Source organism: Prionailurus viverrinus, chromosome B1, assembly GCF_022837055.1.
Source record: "Prionailurus viverrinus isolate Anna chromosome B1, UM_Priviv_1.0, whole genome shotgun sequence".
Taxonomy (NCBI): Eukaryota; Metazoa; Chordata; class Mammalia; order Carnivora; family Felidae; genus Prionailurus; species Prionailurus viverrinus.
This window is the reverse complement of record NC_062564.1, coordinates 178,158,561-178,166,915: the sequence shown is the minus strand read 5'-3', so window position 1 is coordinate 178,166,915 and position 8,355 is coordinate 178,158,561. Positions and strand designations below refer to the sequence as shown.

Here is an 8,355-nt window from a genome sequence, read left to right as displayed (position 1 = left end):
GAAGAGAAAAGGAGAAGAAAAGAAGGAAAGATAAATCTTCTTTAATGGACTTGTAGCAGTTTGCCCAAAGCAATTTACCCTGTGTGTATTCTGTGCACAAATGCTGTAGATTTCCCATATTGCAGCAGAATAAATTCATCTGAATTTCCCCTGATTCTGAAAAGAAATCCTGGCATTAAACCTCTGCATGTTCAACTTTTACCTATTTTAGAGACAAGAAAACAAAACAAAATAAAACCTCCTTGTTTCTGAAATGTCAGCTAAAGCTTCATTTCTTGCGGTAAGACTTTGTTGCCCAGGCCCCCCTGACCTAAATCAGGTACATTGATAAACTCACTGTCTACTTTCTCTTTGTACCAATGAGCACAGACTGAAATCTTAAATCTATAGTTTGCATATGGCTACTTTATTATAATTACCTTCTCCATTAAATTCTACCAAAGTGAGAAACATGTCATTTTAATTCACCATTTTATTTCTAGTTCATATGCATAAGACTTGAGAACATGTATTTATGGAACACCCGACTGAATAAATGAATGAATGAATGAATGAATCAATCAATCAATCAATTAGAACCTTGTTCATTTGCACTAACCTTGCATCTCTGTGCATCATGTGTATAAATTAAGGGCAGGGATGGGATGAAGTAGACATTTCCTTTATTCTGAGGTCTTTTAGACATTTTCCATAATCATATACATGAAACGTAAAACTCCCCCTTTTACAGGACAGATCACAGGATCGTAAATAAACAAATATCAAAAAGAAGAAAACTAAGTTTAGCTGAACTTGTAAGCTATCAACAAATTGAAGTCAACAACCCTGTCTCTTGTTTCTTTGCCCCCTTCTCCACATTTCAAGGGTGAAATATTCAGTCTCCAGGTTTCTTGAATACTTTTCCACCCATTGGTTTTCATAAAATATTGCATAGTGCTTTCAAGTAAATTTATTTCAAAGTGCTATCAGTCCTAAAGACATTTTATCTTGTATCTTATCTTTAATTGTGTAATGGATATGCTAAAACTATCAAGCATCCAAGATAAGCAGGCTTTAAGTTCACACAAAGGATTCTTTCTCTACAAAGTGGGAAAGGTGATATAGATACATTTGAATTCATTCATTATTTTGTCTAAATGGATTCCGAAAAGAATAGACACTGGTCTTAGAATTTTGGAAATGTTCTTCATTTTTTTTCTTCCCTTTGTATTTTCAGGGTAACTGTTGTTAAATGGTTTGCTAAGCCCTAATCATTAAAGACTTTACACAGTTAAATTTGAGGATTAGGTATTTACCAGTTCCCAGATTTAGATATTAATCCAGGAGGTACATGAATTGAAATTGGCATATACGTGCTTTCTACTCTACCAGATGTTCTGAGAAATCTTTGGAAACTTAGGGATTACTACCAGCATATTGATTTGGTGGAACTCATTTGGCTAGATCTTTCAGAATGAATGGATTCACTCAGCGATACTTGACACAAAGAAATATAGAAACATTCATATAGAGATGTACCCTGCCTGTCTTTTAAGGCATTTAGACTTCAATTCTTCTAAGATGAGATGATTTTGAGTAGGACATTTCTGACTTTAATTTTGGGATAAAACAGTGTTCAGAATAAGCTTTTTTCTTTGAGATTATATAAATTCAACTTAAAAAGTTTCATAACTCTATCACCAATTTGATGGAAAAACATTTAAACTTTTGTAAAAGTCTGAGTAAGATTACATCTGGATGGGTAGGCTTTTTTTTTTTTTTTTTTTTCAGGAATATTCCAGGTTTCTACAAATTCTAATAAACCTTGAACTGTCAAATAAAGTTGACTAATAAAAGAGTCAATTAGGTTATGGAAATAAAAATAACATTTAAGACAGAATAATCAGTTGTTGTATTTGTTGTAAGGATTCAGAAAGATTTGTGGACGTTTTCTTAGATACTGGCTAAGACAATGAAGCTAAATAAGACATTGCACTTTTACATCCTCAAGAGGAATCATATCACTCAATGACGTTTTCCTAGTTGTTGGCCGACTAGATGGGGCGTCCTGAGCCGGAGGTCCTGTGCTGAGATGCTTCAAAGCTTTGTTAAAAATGTTTGGGTCTTCAGGAAGTCCTATTATACCCAAATTTACCAGGAGATTTGGATAGGAATGGGGTTGATGGGCTTCATCATTTATAAAATCAGGAGTGATGATAAAAGAAGTAAAAACTTCGAGTCCTGGACCTGTTCATGGTCATCATTAGCCAGTTTTACTTTGGAGTACACATCGGCTGGAACATCAGTCTGGCTGTAAACCTCAGCAAGCTCTGTTAGATAGGAACATGTAGCATCGCTGTGCCCTTGTAGTTGTATTGCTTTCATTTTGGCATGTATAAACGTACCAAGGAAGTGAAAAGAAGAAGAAAGAAAGAAAGAAAGAAAGAAAGAAAGAAAGAAAGAGAGAGGGAGGGAGGGAGGGAGGGAGGGAGGGAGGGAGGAAGGAAGGAAGGAAGGAAGGAAGGAAGGAAGGAAGGAAGGAAAGGAATCATATCAAAATTGTGGGCAATAGCCTGGGCAGTTTGCTTCTAGAAGTCCTATTTAAACTATTGGATCCAGTTTTAGGTCATTTTAATACTGAAATCTCTCATTGCATGCTTTCCAGTGGCAACAGGAAATTTCAAGAGAACAGGAGACCTGTTTCTGTACTTATTTGGACATTTTCCTAAGCGCAGATAACTTTGTCCGACCTGAAGTGTTATGCCAGAACCAGAAGTGAGTGTAATACAGGGTTTATCTAGTAATCCTGCTGTTTGATAATTCTTTATGCATTTTGCTTGTATATTTATTTCTAACTTATCTATTTCTAAAAATTGCTTGAGCCAAGATAAACTTAAAAAACAACTTTATAAAAAAGAAGCCTGGAGGACAGCCTAAGAAACTGAGGTAAAAGATTTATTCTGAGCTTGCTGGTATAAAAGTTAAGATGAAAAAAAAATATATATATATATATATAGGTTTATATAACAAAAGGAAGTCTATTAGCTACTCAGATGAAATCATTATTTTCCAGAGATGTCAAGGAAAAAGTCTCAAATAAATGTTTACATACAAATTTTATTAGTGTGTTTAATAATGTTGTTATGTAAGTTCATCAATATGTTAGGTTCAATGAAACTGATTTGCAATTTATTATGGAGGTTTCTATGCTTTTTCATTATAAAGTTCATTGGATGAAGGGAAAACAGGCATTATACTCCTTTATTCTGTCTCCAGACCACAAAACATGTTGGGGAATATTAAGTACATACCTAGAGCCTAAAATTATAGAGTGAAAGAGATGGTTAAAGGCCATAAGTGTTCATTTCCTTGTTATACTAGGTGTCGAAAACACTTCACATAATATTTGGGATTATTCCTTATGGATATGTTAAATTATTGGCTATGTAGGAAATTTCCATTGGGTCTACTAGGAGATACCTATTAACAGAAAGTAAATCATGGTTGCAGTAATAGTAAGTTTTCTAAATTTTACTTATAAGAAGTAATAAAAAAAAAAAAAGAAAGATCAGTTTGGAAATGTTAACAGAAAACCCCATAGTAGCCTTTTGAAAATTTCAAGGAATTTTCCTTTTAATGTTAGTAACTGAACTGGAACACTCATCAGTTTCGTTTCTTTAGGTACTTGTAATATACTTTTTAGTACTATAGGGTTTTCAGTGATACAGTTGTTTTTTTTATGAATAAAGTTTATTTTTTAGATAAGTTTTAGATTTACAGAAAAAAACGAGAAGATAGTAAAGGCTGTCCATAAACTTCCCCACCTCCCCGAGTATAATTTCTACTATCATTCACATATTAGTGTGGCATATTTATGACAATTAATGAACTAATGTTGATATATTATTAACAAAAATACATAGTCTGTTCAGAATCCCTTAGGTTTTATCTAATGTCCTTTTTGCTCCAGGACCCCATCCATGCTACCATATTTTTATTCATAAACTGGTGCTCTTTGGGGAAAATAAACTGTTGCTCTTTCATTAGCTTTTCATTTAAGGGATTATCTGATATATTTATTCATTTTTGTATTACTCATTACTCTTCATTTCTGTTTGGGAAAAAATATGTAATTTTTATTCAATTTACATAACTTTGTGGGGATGCCCTAAGTATTCACTTACATACCTGTTATTTTTTCCTATCTTGTATCATTTTATTAAGTACCATTAATTGTGGTGAAATGGTAGGTAATGGTTTTAATATGTTACGTGCATTTGTCTTTCTGATGTGCTTTCATTGTCTGTTGGGAAGCTCTTCTGTTCCTTTCTTTCTGCAGTATTTTTATGTTATCTGACATCATATGTGTGTGTGTGTGTGTGTATTTATTTATGTATGTATGTATGTATGTATGTATTTATTTATTTATTTATTTATTATGTGAAAGTAGTTTTCCCAAACTTATGAAGGTTGCACAAATTCAGAATAGCTACCTCCTTCCTCCTTCATTTCCTCCTCCGGCTTCTGTTCCTCCTCATTTTTCTTTTCAAAGCTTCCTCTTTTGTGTTTTTCATATATATGGCAATTTTCTTTTCTTTCTAAGGTTTCTTGGTTATGTATCCTTCTCCTACTTTTCTTCCTTCCTTTTTTCCTCTTTTATTTGGAACTTAAAACTTCTCCATTCCTATCATCTTTATCCTGATTAGTATTTATTCCCTTACCAGAAATTTCTCTTCAGTGCAAGGCCTTGTTAGGAAAGAGAATATAGTTGGTTGATTTTAAGGATTCACAGCGGTTAGACTCAAAATTTTGGGGAGGTTCTTATGAAGGCAAAATTATAATAATAATAATGATATTAATATTAAAAGCAATAACAACAATGTATTTCAAGTCTGGAAGTCGATCCTAAATAGAAACTCATTCTTCTGACTCTATGAATTAATAATAAGAAATTTTAGCAAGTTGTGTACTAGATAAGATTAAAAAGTAAGTAAGATTTGGAGCACCTGGGTGTCTCAGTGGGTTAAGCATCCTACTTTGGCTCAAGTCATGTTCTCACAGTTTATGAGTTTGAGCTCCCCATCAGGCTCTGTGCTGACAGCTCAGAGCCTGAAGCCTACTTCGGATTCTCTCTCCCTCTCTCTCAAACAGGATAGTTACAGACATTTGTATATGTGATTCAGACATTTCCAGTGAAACAAAGTCTATCACATAAAAGAGATGCTCTCTCTCTAAAAAATACATAAACATAAAAAAAAAAACTTAAAAAAAGGAGTAAGATTTACTTAAAATCCTCTACCCATGAAGATAGGATAAAGAATTCTATTAATAATGTCAACACAGGGGCGCCTGGGTGGCTCAGTCGGTTAAAGTCTGACTTCAGCTCAGGTCACGATCTCCCGGTCCATTTCCAGCCCCGCTTTGGGCTCTGGGCTGATGGCTCAGAGCCTGGAGCCTGAAGCCTGATTCCGATTCTGTGTCTCTCTCTCTCTCTGCCCCTCCCCCGTTCATGCTCTGTCTCTCTCTGTCTCAAAATTAAATAAACTTAAAAAAAAAAGCTGCTGAGGATTCAACTCAGTTTAAAAAAAATTATGTCAACACAATATATTAAATTCGTAGTAACAAATTTAATTTAAGGTCACCACAGCTAAGTGATAAAACATAATCTTACCATAGAATATTAAGTTATCTGAACTAATGGAATGAACACATTTCTTATTGAATGGATAGGATATAGCATTTATTTTTTTTAAATGTAAATTTAGTATAACTGCAATCAAATTAAATATACCATAATTAAATAAAATATCGTAATTTTTCATACAAAAAATAAATCAGAGTTTACAGAATAGCCATTAAAAGTGTTAAAACAAATAGACTAGTCAGAGTGTAAGATTTACCACATATTAAAATATAAAGTCATTGAAAAGAAAACAATGCAGTCTTATTATAGAAATGGACAAATATGGGGTGCCTGAGCGGCTCAGTTGGTTAAGCATCTGACTTCAGCTCAGGTCACAATCTCGCAGTCTGTGAGTTTGAGCCCCGTTTCGGGCTCTGTGTTGACAGCTCAGAGCCTGGAGCCTGCTTCTCTGCTTCTGATACTGTGTCTCCCTCTCTCTCTCTGCCCCTCCCTCATTTGCTCACTCTCTCTCTCAAAAAATAAATTTCTCTTAAAAAAGAAATGGACAAATATACTTGCAGAACAGGAAAGACACACACACACACACACACACACACACACACACACACGGGGGGGGGGGAGAGAGAGAATTTATATAAAGATATATAAATAGAATTAATTATTTTTTTAAATCATGAAACTGTCACAATCACATTTTAATATGCCACATTTTTTTACAGAATTTCTGCAAAAGGATAAAATATATTAAGTTGTTGTTTTCAGGTATTACCAAAAAAAATCTCTTTGAAAAGTTTTCATTTTAGATAGAAGGACAATTCAAATTAGAGGGACAATTCTTTTCATTTTTATATTAAATAGTAAGAAAACAAGGAAAAAATTTAGCAAAGTTAAGTTTTAATTTCAAATATCAATCAGCTTAATTGTCAAACTCTTTTTATAGATCCTGGGCTACTAAAACGCTTGCACTTTCTAGATAGATTTCCATAAGTTTCAAAGGAATCTAGGAAAATCAATATTGTTAATTGAATCCAATGTTGCTTCCCAAAATATTATAGTACTATTGTAAAGATTGGAGGGGATAATGAATATTTCTTTGTCAAAAAACAGTCTGCCTCCTTATATTATTTTAAGATTACCAACTTTGGCCATATACTTTCCATAAGGAAGTTCTAGTTCTTACATAGTACATTTCAAGCTAGGCAATAACCATTTCACATTCTATGGCAAAATTTCAAACAGGATAGTTACAAACATTTGGATATGTGGTTCAGACATTTCCAGTGAAATGAAGTCTATCACATAATTTAAGGAAGATGGGAGTTCATCCATTGTAATAGTGGGGAGGAAGATGAATTAACATTGTTAGATAATTTATTCAGTGAATGGAAACACTTAAAAATGCAATTTTGGAGAAACAAAGATACATTTTGCTTTTTTTTTTTTAGTATAAGCTTAACATGCATAAATATTGCATATCTAGAAAGCAGCAAAATACCATGTTCAGAAAATTGTAAGTCTTTTCTATTATTTTAATCATGGTAGTACTCAATCTGTGTCTGGTCTGAAACAATGCTATCATTCTTAGCAATAATTAGGTAAAGGTTGATCAATTAAATGGACATAATACTTTTTGGAGAAAGTAATGTGAAAAACAGGAAGAAAAAGATATTTCTCTAATGATTTAGCAGAATATAGCTATAGGCTAAAAGTAACTTGTGTTCTATTGGAATGGCTAAAAACATAGAGAAGCTGAAGGTGACTGTGATTCACCCTGTCTTTTACTCTTCATGTCAAATACTCATTTGCTAGAAGTGCATTTGGTATTGTGCAGAGTCTTGCACCGAATTCTAAAGGAGGCCATCTTGTTCTTGAGACATACCCACTCCATTGTTTCCTCTGTTTTCACTCACAGGCACTATAAGAGAAAGTAGAGATAAAAACTGTGCCACACTTATATGGCAATTTATCGGAACCCCTCATTTCTCCATTTTTTTATTACCAAGTCCAGAAGTGAAATCATAGTAAATGGCATTAACTCAGGTCAATTCATTAACTTGGGAGGCTTAACAAACAGCAACATGTTCTTAACATACAGAAAGAGGAATGCCCACTTTAGCCATTCCAGATTATATAGTCTTTACACCCCATAGGTATGAAACGATATATACAAACAACAAGCTAGAACATATTGCAGACGGTGGCTTTCTTCAGAGCACGGAAAAATAACAAAGAACTTTCCTGTTCCCATATTTCCACTTGCAGAATAATAGGTAAGGGAAGCTTTTGTGTAATATTCTATGACTCTGGGATAGCTGGGATTGTATTTATGCTTCTTTCCTCTCTTTACTCTTATTCAAAGGCCAATAGTTAGCAGATTTGATTTGAGCTGTAGGGCCTTAGTAATAAAATGTCTTTGGCTGGTGCCCCTTTTGACATTTATGACATGCCAAATCAAACTAGAGTTTATTAAAGCCTTCATGCTCAATGCTTTTATTTTATTCATTTTCTCCATTTTTATAATTTCAGTATTTACAAAAGGCACTTATTTAGTAGAGTTTCTTGATCCGTATCTCAACTGCTCAATTTCGTTTTTAACTTCTGACTTGATGTGTTTTTATGGTGTAGATACAGGTGACACATCACAAGAAGTTTGCCACCCCCACTAGGATTTTCAATTTTATGTGATTTTGATAAACCAGAATTACTTTCTGTTATTCTGAAACTGCCCAGCC

The 8,355-nt window shown here is 33.6% G+C and overlaps 1 pseudogene; it reads left to right on the top strand.

Annotated features, from left to right (window-relative positions):
- Positions 1-2,071: 2,071 nt before the first annotated feature.
- LOC125163266 (ATP synthase subunit ATP5MJ, mitochondrial-like) lies at positions 2,072-2,246 on the top strand (annotated as a pseudogene).
- The last annotated feature ends 6,109 nt before the right edge of the window (positions 2,247-8,355 follow it).